Raw genomic sequence first — 10,611 nt, forward strand, 5'->3', positions numbered from 1 at the left:
GGATGAAAAATGTTGTCTACTTTCAGAGAAAGAACTTATGGAGTCTGAATGCAGATCAAAGTGTACTTCAATAAATTTTCTCTTTTTTATTGTTATTTTTTAGTCAGTGTTTTCTTTTGCAACATGACTAATGTGGAAATATGTTTTGCATGACTGCACATGTATGATCTTTACAAAGTTGCTTTCCTTCTGTTGTGGATGAAAGATTAAATGACTGAAGAAACAAAGGTTCAATCTTCCGAATGTATTGATTTGTTAAATAATGCATGCCAATTGCCCAACAAACTGGAACCAGCCCCTTCCTCAGCTGGACCCTGAATACAGGGGGAGACAGACTTTTATACATTAAAAACAATTAATCAAACAAGGCCAATCAATTAAAATAAAATAATTCACCAGGAAACAAAATTAAGTAATTCTGATCTTTAATTGAATGAAAAGTTAGAAACTTACCAAATTGGGAGGGGGAAAGAGAATAGGTACAATTCCCTGAATAAGAAGTGTCCCACTGCTCCCAAGTGTCTAGAAACAATCAAAGGAACATGGATACAATAACTAATTGCCCAGCATGGGGCCAGTTTTCAGATAAAACATATGGGTTCCTTAAGAAGTAAAATTGTGAGGAAATTCTGTACATCAGTCAATGGATCTTTCCAGTCAGGGTAAGGTAGGTCCTTAGTTAAGGGCAGGGGTCCCCAAACTTTTTATACAGGGGACCAGTTCACTGTCCCTCAGACTGTTGGAGAGCCAGTCTATAAAAACCTAACCCTAACCGGGAAGCAGTATACACAGTGCAGAATCCCCTCCCCCAGATCGCCACTCACCATGCGGACATCTTCCATCTTGCCTGGGTCAGCAGTCTAAGGTAGCTCTCTCAAGCTGGGTGGCCAACTGAGTAACTGTGAGTCAGTGTCTCCCTGAAGAAACCCATTTAGGAGCTGCCAAGGACTTGGATTATCTTTTAAAGGTTTGAATGAGGGTTCCCCTTCACTCTGGTGGGCAGTTGTGAATGGGTGTGAACCTCTTCCCTTTCTGGACCTTGTGAAGACTCTACATCTTGATCCTGCTGTTTTGACCCAACCAAGGACTCTGGAGTTTTTAAGAATCTGGTCCTGTGGGCATTACTAACCCCTTCTATCTTCTACTGGTTTAGTTAGTTAAGTTAAGGTTTATTTAGAAAATCTAAGAATTAATACCTGGGTGGGTTAATAGTACTAAATAATCTCCTAATCTCCTTCCAAATCCCTTATCCCTGTTTACTCAAATAAACCCTCTTTTTATATGCTGTTTGTGTGATCCCATCTATTTAACCTTCCCAAAACCCTTCCCTATAACTGTTGGGAGCCTGGGTGGCTGGGAAGATGGTGGTGCCTTCAACAGTAACAGGTGTTGGAATACTACTATGTTGCCATAAGAGATGATGAGCAGAGTAGTTTTTTTTTTAAAACCCTGACCTTCCATCTTGGAATCAATACTGTGTATTGGCTCCAAGGCAGAAGAGAGGAAAGGGCTAGGCAATGGGGGTTAAGTGACTTGTCCAGGGTCACATAGCTAGGAAGTGTCTGAGGCCAGACTTGAATCTAGGTTCTCCTGATTCCAGGCCTGGCATTTAATCCACTGTGCTACAAAGCCCCCCTCCCCCTTTTTTAAACTCTTACCTTCTGTCTTAGAATCAATGCTAAGTATTAGTTCCAAGGCAGAAGAATGGTAAGGTTTAAGCAATTGGGGTTAAGTAACTTACCCAAGGTCACACAGCATGGAAATGTCTTTAGACAGATTTGGACCCAGGAGCACCTGGTTGTCCCCATCAGGTTAATTTTTTTAAACTTGGAAAGATCTACAAGAAATAATGAAGAGTGAAATGACTAGAATTAAAAAAACAACAACATTATATATGACTACAGAATTAATATTTAAATAATAATTTGTAAATGTTCACCTCCAGAGAAAGAACTGATAAATAGAAACTCAAAAGACATAATTTAGAGGGCAGTTGGGTGGCTCAGTGGATTGAGAGTCAGGCCCAGAGATGGGAGGTCCTGTATTCAAATCTGGCCTCAGATACTTCCTAACTGTGTGATCCTGGGCAAGTCACTTCACCCCCCTTGCCTAGCCATTACCACTCCTTTGCCTTGGAACCAATACACCCTATTTACTCTAAGACTAAAGGTTAGGGTTAATATATATATATATATATTTATGGGATATACAGGTCTATAGGTCCAATAGATATAGCTTCCCTTGAGTCTTCTTTTCCATTTGCATTATGGTAATCACAGTGTACATGGTTTTCCTGGTTTTAGTCACTTTATTTTGAATGAATTCATACAAACTTTCCCAATACTTCTCTGAATTCTTCATATTTATAATTTCTTATAGTGCAATTATAGTCCTAGGCATTCATTTAGCACGGTTGTTCATTCGCTCTTCAATCAATACATATTCACTTTGTTTAGAGCTTGCTAATGCAACAAAAAACACTGCTATGGATATTTTGGTGTGCAAGATCTTTCTTTTTGTCTTTGATCTCCTTGGAGATACATGCCTACTAGTGATATCAATGTGTCAAAGCGTATGAACAGTTCAGTCATTTTTCTTACCTAATTCCAAATTGTTTCCTAGAATGGTTGAATCAACACGCAGTTATACTAAGATAGTGTTACTATGGCTGTCTTCCCATAATCCCTGGAACACTTTGTTTTTGTTTTTATCATCTGTGGCCAATTAGATTAATTTTCATTTTTCCAAGAGAGCTGTAGACAGTATAGGGTTGAAAATACCAAAATCTACATGAAAACGGATATTTCCTCGTGTTCCTAAAATTTGATTTGATTTCAGAAATTTCATTAATTTCAGAAATAAGCATTTTATTTCAATCGTTTACTCATCACAAACAGTTTAAGAAGTTCCTTAACTGTGCAAGGCTCTGAGGGGGTTACAGTAAAAAGATAATAACTAGAGTCCCTTCCCTCAAGGAGCTTACGTTCTTATGAGTTACATGGATAAAGGCATAAACCCTAGCTTGTCAAATCCATGAGTGACACAGAGTGGTGAGGGAATGTTAACATCTTACATTACAGAAGTGGGATTCAAAAGATCTCATCAGGTCAAGATGTGGCAGAAACAAGCTCCGGGCACTTTATCTGGATTTCTCCATAGACAACCAACCTATAAAGAGACAAACCATGAGACTGATTCGAAATTATTGTTGGTCCTAAATTGATTTGGAGAATATACCCGCTGATATGTTATTAAGAATTATAATGTCATACTGATTTATGGCTGATGAATGCAATTACGTATGGCCACCACACATCTTTCCCTTGTCCTTTGAGTCATCTTGGGAAATGATGGGGTTTAATGATTCACAGTCATATGCATTTACAAGATAATCTCAGTGGTTTGTTTTTTTTTTTTAATGAGCTTTTCTTTAAGGGGGGAGCATGGATCTTTTGAAAGAAATCATTAGCAAGATGTATGGTGGGCATAAATAAGCTCGAACATTTCATATTAATATTTATCTTTGCTCTAACAAGTCTGACTGTTCTCATACAGCTGATTGAGGAATGACTCCAATATCAGTAGCAAACCATTTCCTGTCTCTTCAAATAGAATCCATTTCAGTTTTAGAAATCTTATTTGGTGCTTGCCAGCTCCAATGCCTTCTGATCCTTTTCTCCAAGGAGCGATTGATGATGAATGAAGCTTCTGCAAGGGGAGACAGTCTGCTCTGGGGGCAGCCAGAGGACCTCCCCATTGCAAGGTCACTCAGTGGCTTTCGATGAATTCCAGCTTCTTTGGGTCTCAGTTTTCTCCTCTATAAAATGAGGAAATTGGACTAGATGACCTCTAACATCCCTTCCAGTTCTAAATCTATGAATCTATGGCTGTAGGGCCATTTATTGCCTTTGCTCAGGAAGGAGGGTAAAAGATGAGGAGAGGTGCCATCAGAAAGAGCATGGGGGGTACAGGACACTGCTGGGTGCCTCGATGGATGGAGAGTCATGCATAGAGACCAGACTTGGGTTTAAATCTGGCCTCAGATACTTCCTAGTTGTGTGACCCTGGGCAAGTCACTTAACCCCCATTGCCTAGTCCTTACCATATGTCTGCCTTGGAACCAATACACAGTATTGATTCCAAGATGGAAGGTAAGAGTTAAAAAAAAATTAATTAAAAAAAAAAAGAGGATTAGGCTAGTCTTTTACTGGAAAAGAAGGATAACAGTTTGGCAACCTGAGTTCTACACTGGAACCTTTCTAACTTCAAACCTGAAGGTGAGCTAAAGAGTTAAAGAGCCAGCAACAGAAAGCTGTGCCTCCGCAGAGGCTGGGTCAGAATCAGGGAGCTGGACAGAGCCAAGGCCCAGGATAAGACTTCAGGGGGCCGATAACAAAACTGACAAAGGTGATGGAATTTGGCAAAAAGTTCTCTGTTTTTCTGCACTCCATATGCAATGGGCTAATGCAAGCGTTTGGGGCTTTTTGGTCTCGGGACCACTTTATAATTTTAAAAATTGTTGAGAACCCCCAAAAGCTTTTGTTTCTGTACCTTATATCTCGGAATGTTGTCGATAGATGTAGCCATGTTACCAGATTAGAAAGAAAAACTGCTATATTTTAAAATTGAGTGATTAATTTTAAAGTAATAATAATAAACCAAATTACATATTAACAATGACACATTCTAAAGAAAACTAACTATATTTTTCAAAGCAAAAAAAAATGTGAAGCGTGACAATGTTTTGCATATTTTTGCAACTCTAATGTCTGATTCAATAAAAGACAGCTGGAGTCTCATATCTGCTTCTACATTCAATCTGTTACAATATGTTGCTATGATTGAAGTATATGAAGAAAATCTGACTTTACCCAGCTATAAAGTTAAAAAAGGGAAAAATATTTTAATAGGTGAATATTTTCTTAGTATTATTATGAAAATAATTTTGACCATAGAGAACCCCAGATGTCTCCCAACCAAACTTTGAGAATTGCCAGGGGTGGGAGACAACTGGGTAGCTTGTAGGTGGCTCAGTAGATTGAGAACCAAGTCCAAAGATGGGAGGTCCTAGTTCAAATGTGGCCTCAGACACTTCCCAGCTGTGATCCTGGGCAAGTCACTTGACCCCCATTGCATAGCCCTTACCACTCTTCTGCCTGGGAACCAATACACAGTATTGATTCTAAGATGGAAGTAAGGTTTTCTTTCTTTCTTTCTTTAATTAAGTTAGAATATTTTTCCATGGTTCCATGATTCATGTTCTTTCCCTCCCCTCCTCCCACTCCCCTCCTGTAGCCAGCCAGCAATTCCACTGGGTTTTACATGTGTCATTGATGGTTTTGGTTTTTTTTAAGTGCATCATGAAGGCATCTAGGTAGCACAGTGGATAGAATACCAGGTCTGGAGTCTGGGGGATCTTGGGTTCAAATGTGGCCTCAGATACTTCTAGGGCAAGTCACTTAACCTGTATTGCCTAACCTTTGCCACTCTTCTGTTTTAAAAACTGATACCAAGACAGAAGGTAAGGGTTTTTTTTTTTAAGTGTATCATGCATACTTTTTATTTCCTGGAGAGCCGCTAGTTAAATACTTACCAGCACACTTCTGGTTCCAGTTATTTATTCGGTCACAGCTGCAATATTATCTCTCTTCCCTCTCCCATGCATCAGCCTGATTATACGACTCAGCCTGATGCCACATTTCACAGATTCAAAGCAAAGGACCCTTGGTTAGACAGAAGAGAAAGGTAAAAGGTATGAAGACTCCGGCCATCTGCAGGGGAGCCAAGTTGTTCACGTGTCTGCTGTTGCCAGAGGGAGAGAGGATGCTTTTCAGACACCCCATGATGCTAAGACTACATTACAGCTGGAATAGCTTCCACAGTCCCGTCCTGTCCTCTGGGCTCCTAGCAGCCCACACGCCTTACGCCTGCTTCTCCAAAGTTGCTGCTTACTGCTTAAGCTCACACCTGATCCCATTGTCTGATGCTGGGTTTCTTTTCCAATGAGTTGCTGCCATCTACCGGACCCATCCTCAGCTCCTTGAACTTTTTCATCTTTTTTTTCCCTCATTTTTTTTAATCTTCTAAAGGAATGTTTATCATTTTCTTATATGAGAATGATGCCTAGGGGCTTTTTCAGCTCTTTTGTTAGTCAGACCCTTTGCTCAGGAAGCCAATACAAGTCAACAGTTTCTCAGATCAGGATTTTTCTTCTTGAAAACCTCTTTAAATCCCTCGCTGAGAAGCTTTGCTTGTCATCTAGTTTGGGGTTAGTAAATTCTTTTCAGATCCCATTATGTGCCTGATGACAAGAACTAAGGCCATGCAAATCACTAATTTTTCCAATTATGAGTTTCTTATGACTAATTTTTCAAATTACTAACTTTTTCAAATTATTAATTAATTATTAATCACAAAGGAACACTGGAAGGGCTGAATGGCACTGTAGCTGTCCCCCTTACAAATATAACAACCAGATTGACAGTAACCAACAGGTCTCAAACCTGTAGGTGAGTTGGGGGGATGCTTACCAAGTATGTGAAGATTTCCCTCAATGGAATGGGCAGATGAGAACAATTTTCCCAAGAGCCATGAAAGCGGCTGAAGCAGGTGCCATGGAGTACCCCGATCTTGGTCAGACATTGAAGAAGCCAAGGTCATCCAAAGCATCAACACGAGTCCTAACTTTTATCTTGCCACTGGCCTTCAATGACTCTGGAAGAGAGAGTACGGCTAATCGCTTTGTGCAACTATGTACTCCACTTGGACAGATTGGTTCTCTGTTTCTCATACGCAACCTCCAGCTCCTATCTCTGTGCCCTTGTACTGGCTGTCCCTGATATCGACAATCCTCCCTCTTATTTTCACCTCATAGAATTCTTTCTTCAAGACACAGTTCAAGGACCACCTTCTACAGGGAGACTTTCTTGATCCCCCAACTGCTAGTGCCCATCAAATCATCCTTTATTTAGTTGTATTTATTCTCTTCTTATTAATTTTAATCTATGTGGATGCATGTCCTCATTGTTTCTCCTGCCAGAATATAAACTGCTTGAGAGCAAAGATTGTTTCTTTCTTTATATTTACATTGCTAATATCTACAGTGGTGCTTGGCACATAGTAGGCACTTAATAAATGCCAATTGACTGACTAATTGCTAAAAGGACCTCAGCACAATGGGTGGGCCCCATCTTGGTGTATTTTTGCAGGAGCATGTGGTCTGGAGTCCAGACAGTATGGACAAGCATGGATGATGGATGCTGATCTTCGTTGGAGAGAATACCCATAAGAATGAGATCACAGATCTCAGGATTCCAATCCAAGTTTGAAAAAATCCAGTCAACTGGTAAACATTTACTAAGCACTTATTGTGTGCCAGGCACTCTGCTAAGCAATGGAATGTTTTCCCTGGAGAAAAGAAGATAAGCGGGTTGGGAGAAGCATAATCACTGTCTTCAAACATCTGAAGGCCCACCCTGTGGGAGAGGAATCTGACTTGGTCAGCTTGGCACCAGAAGACAGAGCTGAGAGGAACAGATGGAAATTATAAAGAGCCTCAGTGTAAGGAAAATGAACTGGCCCAAACTGAAACAACTTGTGGAATTATAGGAAACTTACTGATCAGTGTGGATTTTTAAAAAGGTGAAGGGGCAACTAGGTGACTCAGTGGATTGAGATCCAGGCCAGAAGATGAGAGGACCTGGGTTCAAATCTAGCCTAAGATACTTCCTAGCTGTGTGACTCTGAACAAGTCACTTAATCTGAATTGCCTAGCCCTTACCTCTCCTGTCCTGGAAAAGAAAGAAAGAAAGAAAGAAAGAAAGAAAGAAAGAAAGAAAGAAAGAAAGAAAGAAAGAAAGAAAGAAAGAAAGAAAGAAAGAAAGAAAGAAAGAAAGAAAGAAAGAAAGAAAGAAAGAAAGAAAGAAAGAAAGAAAGAAAGAAAGAAAGAAAGAAAGAAAGAAAGAGAGAGAGAAAGAGAGAAAGAGAGAAAGAGAGAAAGAGAGAAAGAGAGAAAGAGAGAAAGGGAGAAAGGGAGAAAGGGAGAGAGAAAGAGAGAAAGAAAGAGAGAGAGAAAGAAAGAGAGAGAGAAAGAAAGAGAGAGAGAAAGAAAGAAAGAGAAAGAGAGGAAGAAGGAAGGAAGGAAAGGAGGGAGGGAGGGAGGAAGGAAGGAAGGAAGAAGGAAGGAAGGAAAGGAGGAAGGGAGGGAGGGAGGGAGGGAGTAAGGGAGGGAGTAAGGGAGGAAGGAAGGAAGGAAGGAAGGAAGGAAGGAAGGAAGGAAGGAAGGAAGGAAGGAAGGAAGGAAGGAAAGAAGGAAGGAAAATTAAGAAAGAAAAACTGGAAGCAAGGTTAGGTAATAGTAGGCAATAAAAGTCCTTCGTTATCTAATCACCAACTCATTCTCTTCAGTCCAGTGACACTGGATTGTCTCATAAAAGAAAGATTCCATTTCTTGGCTCTGGACATTCTCCTTGATAGTCTGAATGCCTGAAACACCCTCCCTCCTTTGTTCCAACTATTGACCTCTCTGGCTTCTTTAAGACCCATCTCAACTCCCACCTTCTATAGTAGGCCTTCCCTAGAACCTCTTAATTCCAGTGCTCTCCCTTTATTGATTATTCCCTGCTTCTCTGGCATCTTGTCACTGGATGATGATTCTGGAAGAGAGTGAGTGAGGCCAATGATTTTTCATAATGCCTCCTCACTTAAATCCAATTCACACACAAGTCAATACAACAGCCTGGTAACACCATTGGCCCTCTTCAGATAACCAAAGAATGAACACCAACAATTATGGCTTGCTTTGCATTGTATCTGTTTGTTTATTGTCTTCTCTCTATATATATTATGAGCTCTTTGAGGGAAGAAACTGTTTTTTGCCTCTTTTTGTATCCCCAGCATTTAGCACAATGCCTGGCACTTAACAAATGGTTATTGACTGAGGGGCAGCTATGTCATTCAGTGGAATGAGAGCCAGGCCTGGAGACAGAAGACCTTAGTTCAAATCTGGCCTCAGATACTTCCTAGCTGTGTGACCCTGGGCAAGTTACTTGACCCCCATTGCCTACCCCATACTGCTCTTCTGCCTTGGAACCAGTACACATTATTAATTTTTAGATGGAAAGAAAGAGGTCTTTTGAGTTTTTTTGCTTTAGTGCTTATTGGCTGACTTGTAGAATACACAAATCTAGTTGGTGCTGTTAGACTAGTGCCAGGAAAATGAAAACTCGGAATGAGCTGAGGCTGTCTGAGAAGGACAAGGAAAAGCAAGCAGGTTTATGGCAATGACCTGTATTGGAGAAAGAAGAGGACCACTGAAGGGTTGGGAATTTTCAGGGTAGATGGAATGATGATAGCAGAGAACAAGAAGCCCTGGGGGCTACTTCTCTGGTCTAGAGATTGGAGATTAGAGAGGACAGAATAAAAATGGCTCCTAGGGGCTTGAAATCCAAGATGAATAGAGAACCAGTAAGAGAGTAAACTGGCTGCTCTAGGTGATCTGATGTCTTTAGGACCAGTTGGACTTCATCTGAGAGAAGAGGTCTCCAAAGGGGAGTGCAGGGGGTGACCTGTATCCACAGTAGACTATGGCATGCCCATGAGGAATTGGGAGTGGGAGGATGGGATACTCAGGGCTTGTACACAGGGTCACAAGACCCTTCCCTTGATTTCACCAGATGTTACCTAACAATCCCCCAACTCACCACCTCCAGCCTTCCATAGCTAAGCAAGCCCTCAATATCTCCCCTTCTGCTCTGGGGTATTATAACCTGCCCTCAAAGAAATCTGAATGAGGAGGGTTGGCAAAACTTTCCCTGCCCTCCAGATAGGCACTCCCACCCTAGATCATCTAGTGGCTTCACCAGGTACCTCTTGGAGGGCTCTGCCATCCAAGGCAACTCATGCTGAGTAAGAGTCCTTATGAGTTGTTCGTGATGAACTAACGTGTGATTTTCAAAACACATTTGGTAGTAAAATCTCCACCCTTCCTTTCCTATGGAGGACACCACCACCAGGTTCCCAGCTTTAGTGCCATCCTTGGTTCTTCTCTGTCATCCCACACGTCATTCAAATGTTGGGGAATCTACCTCCACAAAATCTCTCGAAACTGTCCCTCAGTGAGTCCTTGATCACTTCGTGCCTAGACACTGCAATAAGAAGCCAAGGAAGGAGACCAGAACTTATTAAGCCCCCAGTATGTGCCAGGCACTGTGCTTGGTGCTTTCTAAATACTACCTTATGGGGGGACCAGCATTATGTTTATGGAAAAGATATAGGGGTGTAAAGAGTACAAATGTGATTTGCAACATCTATGGCTCAAGTTTTCCTCCTCTGTAAAATGATGGGATGTGACTGAAGCAATTTTCAATTCTAAAATTCCATGGGACAAAGAAACAAGTTGCTTTATTAATATTAAGAGTATCAGGCCTTAGGTTTACATTTCGGCAGAGTATAGGGTATATAGCTATAACCTCAGGTAAATTTTAAAATAGTAGTACAATAAAATGGAAAGCAAAAAGAGGACTGCAATCTGAACTGCCATTCACAACTATGTTTTCCTATTCAATAAACATGCCAGACTTTAGTTTTCCTTTTGTAATAAATACTTAAGGA

At 40.8% G+C, this 10,611-nt stretch overlaps 1 long non-coding RNA gene across 2 annotated transcripts; it reads right to left on the reverse strand.

The window, feature by feature from the left end:
- Positions 1-421: 421 nt before the first annotated feature.
- On the reverse strand, positions 422-6,995 carry LOC103093921 (uncharacterized). Of its 2 annotated transcripts, XR_001622538.2 has the most exons (4): positions 6,531-6,995; positions 5,594-5,723; positions 3,074-3,168; positions 422-1,837 (listed from the first exon to the last, which is right to left on the reverse strand). It is a non-coding gene; the product is annotated as an uncharacterized LOC103093921 (long non-coding RNA). The 2 variants fall into 2 exon arrangements; XR_466797.3 differs by lacking the exon at positions 422-1,837 and having other exon boundaries at positions 1,864-3,168; positions 6,531-6,990.
- Positions 6,996-10,611: the final 3,616 nt, after the last annotated feature.

The sequence above is a fragment of the Monodelphis domestica genome, chromosome 4 (genome assembly GCF_027887165.1).
Source record: "Monodelphis domestica isolate mMonDom1 chromosome 4, mMonDom1.pri, whole genome shotgun sequence".
NCBI classification, from domain to species: domain Eukaryota; kingdom Metazoa; phylum Chordata; class Mammalia; order Didelphimorphia; family Didelphidae; genus Monodelphis; species Monodelphis domestica.